We start from the raw sequence: 18,639 nt of genomic DNA, 5'->3' as shown, positions 1-18,639 counted from the left end.
TGAAAGAATTATAAAAAAAAAATTGATTGGAAAGAGCTCACTACATTCTGGAACTGCCTTGGCTGCAAATATCTGATGAAGCCAGGGAAGGGCCTCGCAAGAAAATCACAAAGTATTCAAGTAATTTAAGGGAAACCAAATTTCGTGTGTGTGTGTGTGTGTGTGTGTGTGTGTGTGTGTGTGTGTGTGTGTGTGTGTTCTGAGTTTCTCCCTTTGATTTCCATGCATCTAACTCCTTGTTTTTCCAGTAGAACAATTATTAGCGTCTTCTTTTTGGTAAACACAATGTGCGGGGTGGGGTGGGGGGACGGAGTGGAGAAGAGGGGGGACAATGTAGGGACTCCAGGGAGATGGGGCAGTCAAAGTGACCCTGGCTCACAGAGAAGGATGCGAATCACCCCTTCTGTTCGTGTGTAAATGGTCCCGTAGGTGAGGCACATAGATTGGAAATCAGAAAACAGCTAAGTGCTTAAGTTGTCCCTAGGGTGCCCAGTGTTCTCCCCCAATACCTACTGTCTTTTAAAAGGAAAGATCTCTTTTTCTACCCCAAAAGTAAATCATGCCACCTACAACAGAGAAGCAGCCTAAAGAAAAAGGAAAATGTAGAATGTGTGAGTATCAGTGGCTATCTCAGGAAAAACGGGCATTGTCATTTTATTGCTGCGGTAGAATGAGACCCCAAAGTGGTTAGATGTGGGTGGGGAGGAGTGACTGCCTCCCTCGCCCCCACCCCCCATCTTCCTCCTCTCTTCTCCTCTTCTGTAGTTAACTCCAGTTTTTCCTTCACTTCTTCATCGTTCTGTTTCTCCTTCCCACCTCCCTTCCTCCATCTCTCCTTTCCTCACTTTCTTACTTCATCCCTCCATCCCTTCTTCCATCTTTCCTTTCTTTCTTCCATCCTTCCTTCCTTCTTTCTCTATAGGCCTACCCCCTCCTTCCTTTCTGGCCATCTCTGTGCCTGCATTTTGATTTCTCTTTTTTACTTGTGGAAGGGCCCGGGAGGCGGTGAGTGTTGCTAGTCTTCTCTTTGCTTGTTTCCAGCCTCCCTCCCTCCGGTTCTGGCGATTACTGTCATCACAGTCCAGTTCCCTTGTTAGGCTCCTGAAGGGTAACATCGCTCAGGCAAGATAAGTCATTGGGAGCTGATTTTAGAATTTAAACCCCAAGCAGAAGTGGAGGATTTAAAATTCTGAGCCCAGCACAAACCTCTTCATTTTCAAGTTCATTTACCCTTGGCAGCATGCAACCTCCTGTTACTGGGGGAGGGGGGGGTGTTTTAACAGGCTCATTTAAAAGGCTGAGGAGCCTTTTGGGATCTCTGCAAGCTCTTTAAAAACATATTTTGATGATATAAGTGTAAACAAATCAAAAGCATATGGATTGAATTTCCCTAAAATTACACAGGATTTTAAAAATGATGGGAGGGGGGTGGAAATGGGTTTGGAAAAATATGTTTTTGGTTTTATTGACTCAGAAACATGTGAATGAGCTGAAGCTTTCAACAGACCTGAAAGGATGGCAGGTTTGTCCCTCATGCGTCTATGAGGCTCTGCCCTCTTTCTCTGGGTTCAATGGTGGCGGCTTCTGTCAGTGCAGCCTCTCAGAGAGGACACGCAACACCAGGTATTCCCAATTCTGCCTTCTCCTTGAGGGAGCCCTGATGAGGGCTTTGACAATGTGGCTCCTATTTGGGTTAGAAAGCACATGTTTATTTGTAGCTATGCAACCTGGACTCAGGTGCCAACGTCAGCCTGCATACTACATGCCCCAGCCTGATTGCCATCCCATAGCCTTTCTTTCTCCCTGCTTTCCATGTTTTCTGGGGAACCCTGCTGTTATGAGACTTCCTTTATCTTCCAATTCCCACATGGCACATGCCAGGAAAGTAGGGGCCAGCCACCCAGGCCACTGCCCCTGAAGACTTGCTGATGCCGGGATTTCAGAATGGGGGAACACGCACCATGAGTAAGCAGGCAGAGAGGAGAGCAGATATGTCCTTAATAATCCTAATACCTTATCTATGAAGTGGATTTACATGCATCTGTCCAGTTCTAAAGGAAAAGCTGTAAAACCTAAGATATATGCTATTTCCTTTGTTGGCAAAGACATAGCCCAAGAGTTGGAACAACCCCAGAGAACTCCTGCAAGGTAGGTTCCAGAAGGTGGGAAGTGGGCTGGAGGGGATGCGATCCTGTAAAGAATCTGCAACCATCCATTTCATGGCCCCAGTGAGCTTGCAGAAATATTTCAAGGTGAGAAGATATCTGTGCTCCATCTTCATACACACAGCTGGGAAGCAGAAGTGGGTTACCCTGAAGAATCTTCCATTTGAGACGTTTGATAGGAGATACAACATGAGAGGCTGACCCACCCAAGGCAGGGAGGAAAAAAAAAAAACATACCTTCGCATACAGCTATACCCAGTGCTTCTCTTTTTACACACATTTACATCAAGAACTTAATATTAACCACCACAAACGGCAGCGCTTTTCTCCTTTTCTACTTTTTTTTTTATTTAAAGCTTCAGAGAAGTGCTATGCAAAGGAACTTCAGAGAAATAAGGGCTCTTTAGTAAAAATAGCTGCTGCCCCCATTGTCTGTTGTCGCAGAGACTCTCTTCCCTGGCCACCATAGTGAATGCCTAACCAGTCCGTAATTTTAACAGCACAATTTGCATTGCCCAGGCAGCTGTCTGCCACACCAACTCTTTATGAAATCCACCCACAGCATTTGACTCAATTGCCTCCCACAGCTGCAAATTCCACAGGTCTGCCACACTCTGCATGGGAAAGTATTTCTTTGTATGCGTTCCAAATTTATTAGCCGTTTGAACCATTCCTTTGAGTGAATTGTGTATTTTTTTTTTAAGTGTTCGTATATCACTGTTTGGGGCACAGGTTGTGGTGGCCTGCATTTTACATGCAGCTCCGAATATTAGAATGTGGTCTTCAAAGGGTCCCTGTAAGAGCAGACCCAGTGTGCTGACACCTGCTTTGTTTTAAGTTCTCTTGCTGTAAGTGTCCTGGAAGCCTACCATCCTTGAATTCATAGCAGCAGCAGCAGCAGCAGCAGCAGCAGCAGCATATGGGAAAACACACTTGAGGGACCCAGAATGCAAGAATTCAAAGCTACCTCCAAAACGTTGACCTGTAGCCATATGAAGGATGTCTCTCTGACATGGGTGAGAAAACACTCCTTTGGATGAAGACAATGAGGTGCAGAAATGTGAGGTCACATTTCCTAAGTCATGGAGATAGCAAGTCCCCTGATGGTAAAAGTTGTCAGCTCCTTTCCCCTAGGATGACTGCATCTGAGGATCCCTAGTCCCTTTTATAAAATAGTCTAAGCTGTTTGCATGTAGCTCCCTTGCATAGCCTTGTATCCGTTGGAACATCTCTAGATCACTCGCGATATTTAATGCATTACAAACACTACCTAGTTATTGTGCTGTATTGTCTATGGAAAAATGACAAGGAAGATAGTCTGTACATCTTTGGCTCAGACTCAAATATTTTTGAAGTGCAACTGGTTGAACTTCCACAGATGCGGGGCCCGTTGATAAAGGGCCGGAGGTGGAGTTAGCTCTATGCAGCTAGCTGCAGTCTACCAGAGATACATTCCGAGGACAAATTCAGTGTCCTCCCCTCAAACACAAAAGCTTCAGGTAGAAGGTAAGAAGAGTTTGTAGGTAAGTAAGCTTCCTGGGCTAGTAAGAAAGGACACTTAGAGAGTTCTGTGACTGGTCCCCTGGTCCTTTAGTGCTTTGCTCACTCTTTGATAGGGACCTCTTAATGCTCTGTGGAGAATATTAGGAGTCCTGTCCTCTGTCCTCGGGACAGTTCTCAAGATACAGCCACAAACACAGACTTTTATCATCTTAGTTTGGCTGGAAAATTACATTTCTCAGCTGTTGCTATTTTTGCCTCCCTGCCACCAGTCCCCCACCCCCTCCTGAGCCAACCTCAGTTCCTGTTCTGGTCAGGGTGTGTGATGCTGGGTAGTCCCCCAACTTCCCTCACTACACTCCTCCATCCTGTAAACTGAGATGCACTCCAGCTTTGTAGTCAAAGTATTTCGAAGTCAGCTCAGCCATTTCCAAACTGTACCCACTTAATCTCTCAGAATGCCATTTACTCAGTGCCATTATTAAGAGGAATATCCTGGTTTATATCATTCTCACATCAGTTATGATGTGCCAGGGTGCCTAAGCCATGATAGGTAGGTACATAGAGTAGATTATAAGGTAGATAGATGATAAATAAAGACATGATGATAGATAAGTTAATAGATAGATGACAGACAATGGATAATAAATGATAGACAAGTGAATGATATATAAATAAGAGATAATAGATAAATGATACATAGATGAATAAGTATGTAGCTAGCTATTTAGATGACAGATTGATAGGCAGATAGATAGATAGATAGATAGATAGATAGATAGATAGATAGATAGATAGATAGATGATATATCAAACCGGCCTTTTGCAAGTTGAACAATGCCTCCAGATGCAAGAGACACAACAGGCTATTACCTCCTACTGGTGTTGAAAGGGTGGCTCATCTTACTTAATGGGCAGGTATAGTACAGACAATATCCACAACTCAAGTCTAGAGCTGAATACTTTCTTCTTAATTAACAAATAACCCAAGATTAACTTCTCATGGCATATGACAGCACTATTTGATTAACAGAAATGGGAACTTTCTGCCCATCCCTCCTCCTACTAAAGAAGAAAATGCCAGTTGGAAGTGAATTTAATAATGGCATGTAAGCTGAGCGCATCTGCTTCCATTCCATGTCAAGAAATTACAGTCCACGCTTGCGTTCAGCAATTTATTCTTTTACTAAGAGTTTCTTTTCTGTCATGTACATGCTATGTTTAGGGTTTATTGTTTCAATATGGTTTTATTGTATAGGGAAATAAAAACAACTATGGAACATAGAAAAATCTATTGATGTTTTTAGCATTAAAAGGTTGGAATTTCTTTTGCCTTTTCAAATAATACAGTTTTTAAAGGCAGAATCTCATAAATCCCAGGCTTTCCCCAGACTCCCTATATAGCAGAGGATGACCTTGATCCTCTGATCCTCTTACCCATGTTCCAAGTGCTGGGGTTGTATACGACCATGTCCAATATATGCCATGCTAGTGGTCAGAACTATGGCTTTGTGCATGCTAGGCAAACGCTCTACTGACTGAGCTACATCTCCAGCCTGTTGAATTATACAACCCTTTAAACAAAACTTTTCTTCAGATTCAGAATCAGAACACGGTTTTCTGATTATAAATTAAGTCTATGTTCAACAATCCAGAAAAACCTTTAAAATATCCCCCAATAGAGTGAGGCCAAAGCATGATACATGGAAAGGATATTCAGGCTTTGTTTCTCATAGCAACTCAATGGGCACAGCTGGCTTTGGTCCAATCATCAGGGCACATTCCTTCTCTAAATGAGTATCTGCAACAAGAGAAATTGTGGGATCTATCCATGCCACCCAACCTAATGTTGACATTTCTGCTCACTATACCTTGTCATTCATAAGGCAACCAATATTTCGTAAGTTCGTTTTATCCCAAGCACTAAAATTAATCATTCAACATATTTTATTAAAGCATCAGTTTTAGACCTGTTCGTCGCCATAGAGGCTGACCTTGGCTAACTCTGCAAGGAGGGTCAAAGGAAAATGCCTCCCAACTCTGTCTTGAAAATGATGCAATTTGTGGCATATCTAAGGTCTTTATGAGCTGAGCCTCTATGTGTTCAGCTGTAGATGGGACTAGACTGTGAGTCTTTACAGCTGATATCTACTTGGACAAATTGCATAAACTCTGTGCATCATATTTTTAAAAGGCAAATGACACATAAATCATGTACTACATGATTCACTCCATCAAAGTATAAATTCAGTGTTTTAAGTATACATACAGGAATATAGACTTGTCCCTACAATCTATTTTTCCTTGAATTATTATTTTTGAAGAGTGGGAGCCATGCTGCCTCCCATGTGAGGAGGTCAGAGAACATCCTCTCCTTTCACCATGGGTTTCAGGGACCAAGCTCAAAGTCATCAGGCCTGTGTGGCAAGTACCGTTTCCCACTGAGCCATCTGTCTGTCCCCAAGACAATCTAGTTCCAAGCATTTTTGCACCCTGACATACACACACCAAGTACATATGAGCTGTAACTTACCATTTCCACAAGGCTCCCTCCCCATAAACCACTAAAGTTTGTGTCACTATAGGTTTTTCTTTTTCTTTTCTTTTTTTTTTTTTTTTGTTGGTTTTTTGAGACAGGGTTTTTCTGTGTAGCTTTGCACCTTTCCTGGAACTCACTTGGTAGCCCAGGCTGACCTCAAACTCACAGAGATCTGCATGGATTTGCCTCCCTAGTGCTGGGATTAAAGGCGTGCGCCACCACCGCCTGGCCACTATAGGTTTTTCTATTCTGAGTATTTTGTTAAATTTACTCATGTGCCATGTGGTGTTATTATGCCTATCTTCTTTCTTTTGGCATAATAATATTAAGATGCATTTATGTTACAGTATGCTTTGGTATTATACTTCTTTTTATAAAATTGTATTGCTTTCTTCATATGACTTTTCATTATTAATTGATCTACCTAAAAATTTAACAAAATATTTAGAATACATTTGATTAGTTACCTTCACATAACTGTGACCAGAACAACTGAGAGAACAACTTGAAAGGAAAAGAAAATTATCTATCTTGTCTTGCTGTTCTGTTGATTTCAGCCCTTGAGTCCGTTGATTCTGAGTCCATGGTGAAGCCAAACTCATGGCAATGGAAGAGCTTGAAGGAGACTATTCACTTTGTTATGCATAAAAACGGGTCAAGGTAGGCTCTGTCTCTAAGAATACACCCAAGTAACTATTTCCTCAAGGTAGGCCCTACCGCCTAATTATTGTTTCCATCTGCTGGCCAAAATATCACAAGAAGTTGGGTACCAACTGGTCAACATTTGAACCTGTGGGGGATATTACAGAGTCAGCCATCATCCTTCACATCCTGTCTTGCATCTCTATATTTCTCTCGTGATTTTACCTTCATTTCAAATGTTTGGGATTTTCCAATATTTCAATATTTGCATCATCTCTTCCTTATGGACCCTATGTTCAATCAGCTTCTAATCATTCTTTTTTTTTTTTTTTTTTTGAGGTTGCTTCGGACTGACTGCCACTTTATTGAAAAAGACTATATCTTTTATACTCTATAATTGCACAATAGTTTAACTACAAGCAAGATTGAGAGCAGACTAAACATTCTTAATATCCAGGATATATCTTGAATTCATACTTTATTTTCTTTCTTCTTAGCTGTCTCTTAATTTTGAAGCCTTGTTTCTTCTCAGTTAATGTCCTCATCATTAATGAGTCATCCTGTCTCCCAACTCTCTTCTCTCTGTAACAATAACTTGATTCTTATCATCAAGTATTCTAAAAGATTCAGTAGTTCTCTGTCCATCCTGAAAGATTCACTCTACTATGTGCAAACTTTTACATATGGGTACACAAAAGCTATAAGTTTAATGATTTTTTTCTATAAATAAACTTAAATTATTTCAAGCATACCTTTAGCCTACTGGCAAAATACTAAATTAAGTTATATCTAGGTAAATCCTGGCACTTGAGGAATGTCTCAGCCTTTTCTGGTGTGAAGTCAGCCTCTTTAAGGTGGCTTCTTATAATGTGTCCTCTGGCTTGGAGACACTTCTTGGTAGTCAGGTATACACGTGAGGATGGGACTGCACGTGGCCAGGGACCATCTCTACTGCTCTGTGGGTCTGGATAAGGCACGTTTTATCAGTCTCAACTCTGAACTCTCCTCTTCTTTCCTCTTGTGCTGTCAGTTCAAGCACTGTCAGTTCCACTCTGTCCACAGGAGTGGTCTCAAAGGGCATAGAAAACTGCAAGATGCCAGCATTCTTTCAGCTCCTAGGCACTGAATTTGGATTCCTTTTGACTTTAGCCCACTTCTACCCTACTGTAGTAGACAAGGAACTGTGGTTGATATATTGTGCACACCAATAAACTTATCTGGGGGTCAGAGAACTGAACAGCCACTATATTAAACTTAAGTTTAGGCTGTGGTAGCACACACCTTTAATCCTAGCATTCAGGAGGCAAAGATCCGCCTGGATCTCTGTGAGTTCAAAGCCACACTGGAAACAGCCAGGTCTGGTGACACATGCCTTTAATCCCAGGAAGTGATGGCAGGAAGCAGAAAGACATATAAGGTGTGAGGACCAGGAACTAGAACCTTTTTAAAGCTTTTAGCTTTTAGCAGCTAAAGATCTCAGCTGAGGTCCATCCAGATGAGGACTCAGAGGTTTCCAGTCTGAAGAAACAAGATCAGCTGAGGAATTGGCAAGGTGAGGTTGGATCTGACTTGTTCTGTCTCTGATCTTTCAGCGGTCACCCCAATATCTGGCTCCCGTGTTTTTTATTAATAAGACTCTTTAAGATTGGTGTTACAATGAACTGTATCCCTTCTCAGGGAAAAGACCACATGTAAGATTCTCCTTCCATAGCTCCCTTTCCATCACTTCAGATGATCTTTGAGTGATCTATGCAGACAAGCTGAAGTGTGTGTGTTGGGGCGGGGTGGGGGAGCATGTAGGTGGGACTGTGTGGAAGCCAGAGGTTGACAATGGGAATGTCTCTCAATTTCCTTCCACCTTGTTTTTTGAGATAGGCACTGTCATTGACCCTGAAGCTCACCAATTTGACAATGTTAGACGGCCACCAAGCTCCAAAGATCCTACTGCCTCTGCTTCTCTAGTGCTCAGAGCAGAGGTGCACACCACCTCGCCTGCCTTCTCACAAGGATGCTGGGCATCTGACTTAACGTCCTTAGGCTTGATGACTGAGCAATTCCCCTAGGTCCACAAATTGGATTTTTGTTGTTGTTGTGTTGTGTTGTGTTGTGTTACCAACTTTCTCTCCAATATTTGGATATGGTGGGTTAGATTTTTAAGCTGTGCTTTGCAAACGTTCACCTGTTTTCAGAGGCAGAGCAGTGCAATGAAGTCATTCACTCACAACCCCATTTTAACTGCCACCATTCTACCAAGGCTATATATCATCTACCACCTGCAGCCTCCACTTGACACCAACCCCTCCCCCAACCCTTATCTCCTCTTTTTTGAAAAATTTTAAAGAAAACCTAGGCATTGAAGACTTTTCCCAACAAATACTTCAGCATATATCATCTAATAAAAACTTTCAAATAATCATGGTAGTTAATTATTAGAGATAACAAGATTAATCACCATTCTATATACTACCTATCAATCTGTGTCAATATGCTTTTATATCATAAATGAGAGGCTTATGCACCTTTGGGTACTTTGCTTTCCAAAGAACCCAGTTCTTAGATACCAGAAGCCTTTACTCTATGTCAGGGGTTGTCAACCTTCCTAATGCTCTGACCCTTTAATATACTCCCTTGTGTGGTGGTGACCCCCAGACATAAAATCATTCTTGTTACTACTTTATAACCGTAATTTATGAATCAAAATGTGAATGTTTTCAGAGAGAGAGAGTTGGCAAAGGGGTCATGACCCACAAGTTGAGAACCACTGCTCCTTAAGGCTACTGCCTCTTCTGAGTCTCAGGAATATTTTTGAAATGACTCATTCTGAGTCCTGCTTGATTCTCACAGCCTGTGTAGCCAAGCACTGCAGTAAGTGCCTCCTAAGTTCTAAAGGGCACAGACAGTGGGGACTGCATACATTAGGCTCCAGAGCTCGGGGTAGGAGGGGAGGCAGCTAAGATCTGGCCACCGCAGCTTCTCCAGCTATTTTCCTTTATGGGTCAAGGTTCCCGGATACCTGTTGTCCAGCTCAGGCCTGGCTGGCCAGTGACTCAGATTTAAACAGCATCTAGTTCTCTGTGACTTGTCCTTGATATGGTGGGGGAGGGCTCCAAAGTGGACTGTGGTGTCTTAGAAAGACTTTGCTGTATGTCAGTCTCTGTTGGTGCCTCTAGGGGCTGAGAAAGGAAGGGCCTTGGGGACCACAGATATGACCATTAATCTGAAGGGGACCACAACTATTCATAGCAAAAATAGACATAAATATTACTAAAGTTTAATAAAATAATAATAATGAAAACTGACACCCCAGTTTTTTTTCACTGAGCCATAAGTATATCAAATTAGAATCAGTTAATTGTCCTCTGAAGAAAGAACCAAAAATGAGTACAAAGTCAAAGATAATTAATTCTATAAAGATGAAATAATTTCTTAAAATAGAAACCAGCCATTCCACGCTCTCCATGTAGAAAGATGGATGCCGGCATGGCCTGTGAACGCAGGACTGACCCACTTGAGGAAGCAGAGTTTCCAGTTTCCTCCCATTTTCCTTTTATCTTGAACTGGGAAGGATCTGACTGGAGCAAGCAGGGAAAGTATTTGAAATCATTTATTCTTACCTCCGTGTGTCTTTCCAAAACTTCTAAGATAATTGAAAGAGTCAGTTCATTTGGCAAGAAATGTTTGCTTAAATTCAGATTTGGTTCTCTCAGAGGGAGAAAGAAATTTTTTTTCCTGAATTAGAAAAGAAGAAGACATAAAGATGATGTCTTTTGCATATTTACTTATAAAAGATCCCCTGTCCTTATGTGCCTGCATGTATGGAATCTAGGTGATGGGCTGTCTATGCACTGTTTCTCCATTTGTCTGTTACATTGTGAAAGTCATCTTGCAGGGTGCTTCATCTACATCCCTTTAAAGAATTAGGAGCAACTCTTTATCCACATTATCTCGTGATAAATCCCCTGAGATGCCGTGCTAAAACAGGTTCTGTGAAGGGCAGATCAACAGGCTCAGCCTTCTTAGATTTTAGGATGATTAATCTCCAATCCACACTAACAGTCTTTCAACTATTTCCTTATCATTAAGATGATAAGAATTTATCATCTTAATGTACTTAGTTCATCTCTAATCTGCCCATTTCTATCATCGATGACTCTCTGTATCGATTTGGAACATTCCTACCCTTTCTGCTTGCTTGCTTACTGTCATCTCAATATGCCCATGAGAAAATTGCTTTGTGAACAAAAGTTCCCAGAAATTTAATTAAAAAAAAAAAAACTGCTCTTTACATGGAATCTTCTTCAAGGCTGAGTAAATGCTTAAAACTTCAGTGGTTTTGGAGAGATGTGGATGTTACAGGTCCAAAGTCTAATTACAGTTGACCTTGGGTTATCTTGAATGCACTGGACAGCCACTCCTTGACCACCTCTATGTCTGATCTAACATCCTTGTAGCTATTAGGTAAGCCCTTTGAAATGTAAGAATAGACCACTAGCATCCAGCAATCAAAAGGCTAAGAGCACGGTCATGTATCGTCTGAGACCCAGAGCAGAGAGTTCTCTGCTCTCCTGTCCCGTTTTCCTCCCCACTGTTTCCACCACTCTACTTGAACAGTGTCTGAATCTATAATTTCATTACTTCTAGTCCTATAATAACTTCCTGAAACTGTTACCAGGTTGAGATGTGGAATTTGGGACATCCCAATGCTATGTCACGAGGCCACGGTCACTCACATTTGACTCTGGAACCAATTATGTGTTACCTACTTTGAGATGAGAGTTCTGTTGTTCTGCTGACAATTTGGGCCCAACATTTTAAAGCTTAGCTTCAGGCTTCCTTATTGGCTAATGGGTTTGGGGTATGGGAGTGTTTTAATCTTCCTTATTGGCTAATGGGTTTGGGGTATGGGAGTGTTTCAAGCTTCCTTATTGGCTAATGGGTTTTTTTGATTGTAGGGGTGTATTTTATTTTAATGTCTAATGTGCTCCTACTTGCATTTGTATTTAATTCTGTTTTCTTCAGGGATCACATTTCTCCCTAGTTAATTTCTAATGACCAATTTTTGAGGGCATCTGCACCACAGAGGCAGCAGCTGATTTCCATTAGGCCTGAGTTTTCTCAGCGGGAACCTCCACTGACCTAAGCATCCCTTTCACAACACTGGCCCAGGCACAGCAACAAGCCCATGGCCTTCCAGGCCTTCAGCCTCCTTGGCTTAATGAGCTGCTACTTCTAATTACTTTTAAATTATTTTAATTGCTTAAAGCCATTAAAAACACATACACACAACATTTGTGTGTTTTCAAAGAAATGCCAGTGTCTACTCAGTCCAACATTTCCACTGACACAATATGATTTAGAAGGAACATCAAAGACTTGCAAACGAGACCACTGAAAGCATTCTTACTTCTCCACCCATCAGGACTCAACATTGTCTAAAAACAATGTGATTTCCAGAAGGACTGGCTAAGCGGAGTGGAAGCCGCCTAGCACAGAATCAAAAGAATTGCGTATTTGCCTCTTTCTTTCAGGAGAAAAGAAAAAAAGTCAGGAGCCACTTTGCTAAAATTCTGGTCTCATTTTATTTTGTGTTAGAAAAAGAAAGCAAACAGTCATGCTCCAAAATCTATACTTAAAGCATTGGTTTCACAGTGTCTCCAAGGCTCTGAAGGAATTTAAATGTGTCTGTGCGGGAAGTGTTTGAAATGTTAGTGTAGTTTGTTTAGGGTTGATGTCAATTTGGGGTAATGTTCAAGTATACATTCTGGCAGGTTCCAAAGCTCTATGGAAATCCCAGTTTGGTTGACATAACTGTGGGAGATTTACAAAGGAGCCATGTTGAATCCCAGGTGCATATGACAAAATGTAGTGACAGTGCTAACGATGAGTTAAGAGCCTTGAGATTGACCTGCCATCACATTATCTAGAAGCCAGTTTTTGAGTCCTTTCCTGCCTTATTTGGAGGAAAGGCATACCTCTCCCAAGTGAGACTCAGTCTTCCCTCAGGCCCTAGTCATTTCTACCCTGCCACTTCTTCTCCTAAGAACCAGTCTCTCCACCCTATCCTGATGACTGTGCCTTCTTGGCATTCCCAATGTGGTATCATTTCCACCTCACTGCTGCTGCTTGACATGGGGCATCCTCTGATATCACTACTTCAATTCTCCCCTAACCAAACAATAGCTCTTCGGATGGAACATGGATCTGCTTTTTCTGTCCCTCTCAGTTCTGCTTTTTCAGGGTTGGATTCACTCTGGACAGGATTTCCCTTATAGTAGCAAGATGGCTGCCAACACATTTCCATTGTGCTTCCTTGTTTGTCACATACAGACACACTCTCCTTCTGCCAAACACTTCCTCTCATCTGTACCTCTGTTCTTCTGGTCATGGAACTAAACACTGTGGTCAAGGATGGACCCAACAGGTTTATTGAGCCAATCTGGAACCACTTCTAGAAGTGAAGATTGGGAAACCGGAGCTCAACCTCAAAGGCAGAGAGGAAGGGATGGGTGATTTCCACCAGCAGAAATGGGCGTGGGTGGGTACACTGGTGAAAGAACACAGAGGACTTGCTGAGATAAAGTCAAAATTATCCAGTGCAGAGGACAACAGAAGGTATTAATAAGGGTCTGAGAACTGCAATTTGTTCACATAGAAAGAGAAAGCAGAAGTCATAGCCCGAGAAGATAGCAGAGTCAGGAAAAAGCAGTTGGAATCAATTCACTAGACCAGGGAACAAATCCATAAAGGTCAAATGAGGCAATAATTACTGAAGGTGGTTAAGCATTAGAATCATGTGGAGGTCATTTTTAGTTTGGTCCTGTCCTCAAAGATACCACCTCAGTCACCCTGGAACTCTTCAAATGCAGAGCTGATATGTGGAAGATGGGGTATCCAGAAACATAAGGAAGGGATCCTTGGCCTGATGGTCAGCCAAAGAAGGAAAGCACCAACCCAGCCTGCATCTCTGCTGCATGCTAAGAGGCATGCAAGAGGCAAAGCAGGTCTATCATTTCTCTCCAATGGATAAACCCAAAGACCAAGTCATCCAGCAGCTGGACACACAGACTGAGCTGGCACTTAGAGCATGTCCAGATTGATTACGCCTTATTCCCAAGTACATGGACATTGAGGTCAGTCTCTGAATGAGTGAGTTCAGTGCTCTTTAAAAATATACACTATAGAGGCTGGCGAGGTGGTTCAGCTGTTAAGAGCACAGTAACTTCTCTGGAGGACATGGGTTCAATTCCCAATATCCACATTGTGGCTCACAATCATCTGTAACTCCAGTGTTAGGTTATCCAAGGTTTTCTCCTGGCCTCCATGGGCACTGCAAGAACATGATGTGCAGCCATACATGCAAGTAAAAACACCTATACACATAAAATAAAATATATTTTAAAATATACAATATAAAATGAGCTAATTGATAGCAAGTATTTAATATTTGGTATATACACAACCTTAATTCTGTTTTTTTAAGACATGATCTTGCTATATAGACCTGGATAGCTTGATATTCTCTATGTAGTTCAGGAATACTTTGAAGTCATGGCTATCCTCCTACCTCAACTCCCTATTTGCTAGGACCTCAAATATGCACCACACTGAGATGAAATTGAAACATTTAATACAACAACTTGGTGCTGATTCTTCTTTTATTGGGCCCTTAGTTATATTGAAGATAGAAAGACTAGAGATACTCAGATCTGGAGTGGTAATCACTCATCAGCTGCAGCCACTGAAATCAGTTCAATATGTATTTACTTCCTACCAACTTTAATGACCTTTCTTGGCCCTGCAGTAGGAAAAGAAAAGATTGAGACAACTGAGTGTTTGGCGGGCTGGGGACAACATTTCAGATGCATAGCACAAGAAATGAAAAGTCTACAGGAATGACTAGGACTCTCTGATCCTCCCCTACTGTCCAACTGCCAGCATTAGTCTGGGTGGGGTAACATAGGATCTAACTACATAACACAGACCCTCTTTTTCCTTTTAGAATCCAGCATGTGCTTCTAGCCCCAAATCCTCCAAATGGACTCTGATTCCATGCTGATGGATGAAAGATGAGAAACACAGTAGCTTTCTGGTGGATTTCCTTAGGCGTCTGTTCTCAAGCCAATTGTTTGAAGATTTTTTTTTAAGGCCCAGTACATCTCCTTTGGGCTTCTCCCTTTCCATGGGGAGGAATCCACCAGAGACAGTCCACCAGAGGCAAGGCACTAACTTTTCATACTACTGAGTCCTTTGTTTCCTTTTGGTCAAAGATCAGCGTTGATCTAGGTGGTTGCCAGCTGCACAACAGCTGTGCAATTCTAGAAAACCACACTGGGCTCAGGAGGCTGAAAGGCTCTATTAAATTGGAGAGGGGCAGGGAAACAGGTTGGGTTATCTTCCTCTCAGACTTCCCCCTAGTGAGTCTCTCCAATGCTGAGAATCTGATGTAAGGGGAAACTCAGATGTCACTCCTCCAGGATGTAATTGCTGAGGGTCATTCGTATTTAGAGAAAGAAGTGGTGGAGAAAGAAACTTACTCTGTTTTTGAGGCTGGTGCGGATTAGACAAGCAGTCCTTGTGTGTTCTAGCATGTCAGCAGACTTGCCAAAGTCACAGACTAGATGGGATATTTCAAAGAAATGAAGTATGGAGTTACCGCAGACTATTGCAAATCGTCAGGACTTTATAGTACACATGCTACAAACTACCTTTACATGCTAATAAAACGTACCTTCTAGGGTCCAAAACACAAGAAAAAGATTAAAAAAAACAAACAAACCCACTAACACTGATAACAACAACAAACTTTTGGAACCCTTTGGCCATCAAGTCTAACCCAGGATATTGCTGTGCTCTGGGCTCAGTGAGAGACCCTTCACTGCCCCAAGAAATGAGGTAAAGACAGCTGAGGCTGCAGCTGAGTAGTGTGCTCAACTCATACATGTGACCCTAGGTTCAATCCCAGAAAATGAAGATGGAGAGTGACTGAGAAGACCTCTGGCCACACACACACACACACACACACACACACACACACACACACACACACAATCACACATGCACAGAGATACACATCTTCATTAATGTATATGGTTAATGTGTCCAGTACATCTGGGATGAATTTGTTTTGTTTTTACAATCAGTTATCTAGAAGCCTAAAAAAGGAATCATATTTCTTTTTTTTAAAGGAATCATATTTCTAACTTGCAAATCCATGAGAAATACAGTCATTCCTCAAAAGATAGATTTGCAACTGAATATTTTGGCTTTGATTGTGCTGGAATGGTCATAGCCAGTGTAGTAAATAAGATTTTTCACACTCCAACTCCACCTGGAGTGCTAGCGCAAAGCACACAAGTTCACAGCCTTTGAGTTACATTGCTGTCATCTCCCAGATCTTGACACAGCATTGGCACAAGAAAACCATTTCCTGCCTGGCAACGTCAAACATGAATACTTGAAAAATCACATAAAATACATGATGCGATATTTTCTTGGCAAACTCTCCTAATAAACTTTTGAATGAGATCCCCGGAAGCTTACAAGCAAGCAAATCTCCTGGTTATCTTCTGGGCTATGAAAATGCCTTCTTCACTGTGTGAAGCTAATGCTATGAGTGGAACACACACTCTATGGAGCGTTAAGTTAGAAGGGGGAATAAGTTCGCTTCTCAACCCTGAGAAAGCTGAAATCGGGGCTATGTGCTTTTCAAAACAGATAGCTGAAGTCAGGAGGTGGTGTGTGTTATGGAAGAAGGGGGTTGTGACTGGCACTAGGCAGAAATTAGTTTGTCACTTGGAATTAGAGCTAGTTGATAATCACCCTAGACATCTTCGTGATCCTCCATCTCACTTTGATGCCCTTGACTATTTTGTGGGAGGCAAGCACGTGCTGACTCATCGCTCCCAGCTCATTTTACATTCAGTAAAATGATAAAGTCATGTCTAGATTTTGTCCTGACAATTGGCATTTCCGGTGAACAGAGAAAAGCAGTGCTGAACATCCGTATTTTGAATCTAACACACAGGCTGGAGGCAGTTTCAAACTTACTCTAGTGTACGCCTCTCTCTCTCTCTCTCTCTCTCTCTCTCTCTCTCTCTCTCTCTCTCTCTCTCTCTCTCTCTCTCTCTCTCTCCAAGAGTCTTCCTTCCAAAGAAGGATGCTTAAGCAAATCTTAAGATTAAAAAGCTTTCTTTAATCCTCCCAGTCAGCACTTCCCTTTTTATTGGATGTTACTTTGTTTTTGTTTCTGTTTTATTTTTTTAATGTCTAACTTAATAAAACAATACCCAGTTCTCAAAGACTAAATTCAGTTGTGTGTCTGTCATTCCTCTTCCAATAAATATCATCACAAACGCTTTCCCAGGACTCTAGCAGGGACTACTGCTTGGTCTTTCAAGCAGTCTGTGGAGTAGGCGATGAACATTCATGTTGGCCTGAGAATCCAGATGGATGCTGCTTCTGAACTCCACCCTTATCTCTACATTTCGAACATCTTTTGCCCATGCTGCCACTTGACAGCTGTGTTTCTTCAAACCTACAGATGTTCAGCTGTCTTGATTCATTCATTCAAGCAAAATAACAGGAGTTGGAGACCTCAACTCCTGCACTTGACCTTGCTCTTTGTTTCTAGCAGCAAGTGCATCACATTTGCACCTGGTGAAGACACTCTCACATCTCTTGTGAGGAGACTGAGAATCAGTCTCCATGACTTGTTGACCTAAAGGAAAGCGATCAATGGTCTTCTGAGCAAGGCTAAAAGAACAAGACCATAGTCCATGACTTACCATTAGGGCTCTTCAAAAAAATGTGATGGTCCTGCTTCGTGGGACCCTGGGGTTTGATTATGTCTGCTTGAGCTAACTTGATGCCTATGGAAATGATCAAAGCTGATAACAAAAACAGACATGGCCATACCTAGATAATTGGGCAGGTGGTGCTGCACAGGTGTGGCACTTAGAAGCAGAGAAGACATAAGCAGGGTACCCATTATCTCTTGCTTAGACAAGAGGTAAGGAACCACCTGCAATGTCTTCTAGCATTGGGTTTTGCTGGCTCAGGCTCTGTGTGACCCTAGAACCTTCTAAGGTAATAAATACAAGTAGATGGTCCCAGCATCCATGTGACAATACAGCATGCCATCAGCATACCTGTGGTTAGCAGCCTCTGTGATGGTGCTGGAGTTCTATTTCATAGCAAGGGCTCCTGACAAGCAGGCCTCTGTGAAGCCAGTTGTGTTTCTTAGACCCATATGAAGAGGTGCAAGTGTAAGATGCAGATAGGAAGTGTCCTGGGCTTCCTGGGGTGGGATAGGCTTATAAACTCATGCAGAAAGTTCATCCTTTTCAAAAGATGAGCAGTAGCTTGCAGCCCAGCCAATTAAATGGTTTGGTAACTCCTCTGGATATCACCTGAGTGTGTCTTTCTTACCAGAGTATGAGCAAGATTTAGGAACGAGAAGACTGTATTATCTTTTCTTCTCTGAGCCTCTGGAGCTCCCTGTGGCCTTACTAGCTAGTGGGGGGGGGGGCATTGTCATAACAGACTCAAGAACAGTAACAGCTCTTATCTTGCTCATTAACCCAGTTTCTACTCTCCCAAGTCACTTCTCAAAAGAGCTAGGGTAGAAGAGACCCAAAGGCAAAGGTTGCAGCGAGCCCTCCTTCGGCTCTGTAGTAGGCGTGAGGAAGGCCCGTCTCCTCACCCTGTGAAGTACCAGGGAAGACATTAGACATTTCAGGGTTATCCACTCCCTGTGGGACAAAGAGAAGACAACAGGAAAAAGAGGTGACAGAA

Source organism: Peromyscus californicus, unplaced genomic scaffold, assembly GCF_007827085.1.
Source record: "Peromyscus californicus insignis strain IS unplaced genomic scaffold, ASM782708v3 Scaffold_17__1_contigs__length_78620276, whole genome shotgun sequence".
Taxonomy (NCBI): domain Eukaryota; kingdom Metazoa; phylum Chordata; class Mammalia; order Rodentia; family Cricetidae; genus Peromyscus; species Peromyscus californicus.
This window is presented reverse-complemented; position numbering follows the sequence as displayed.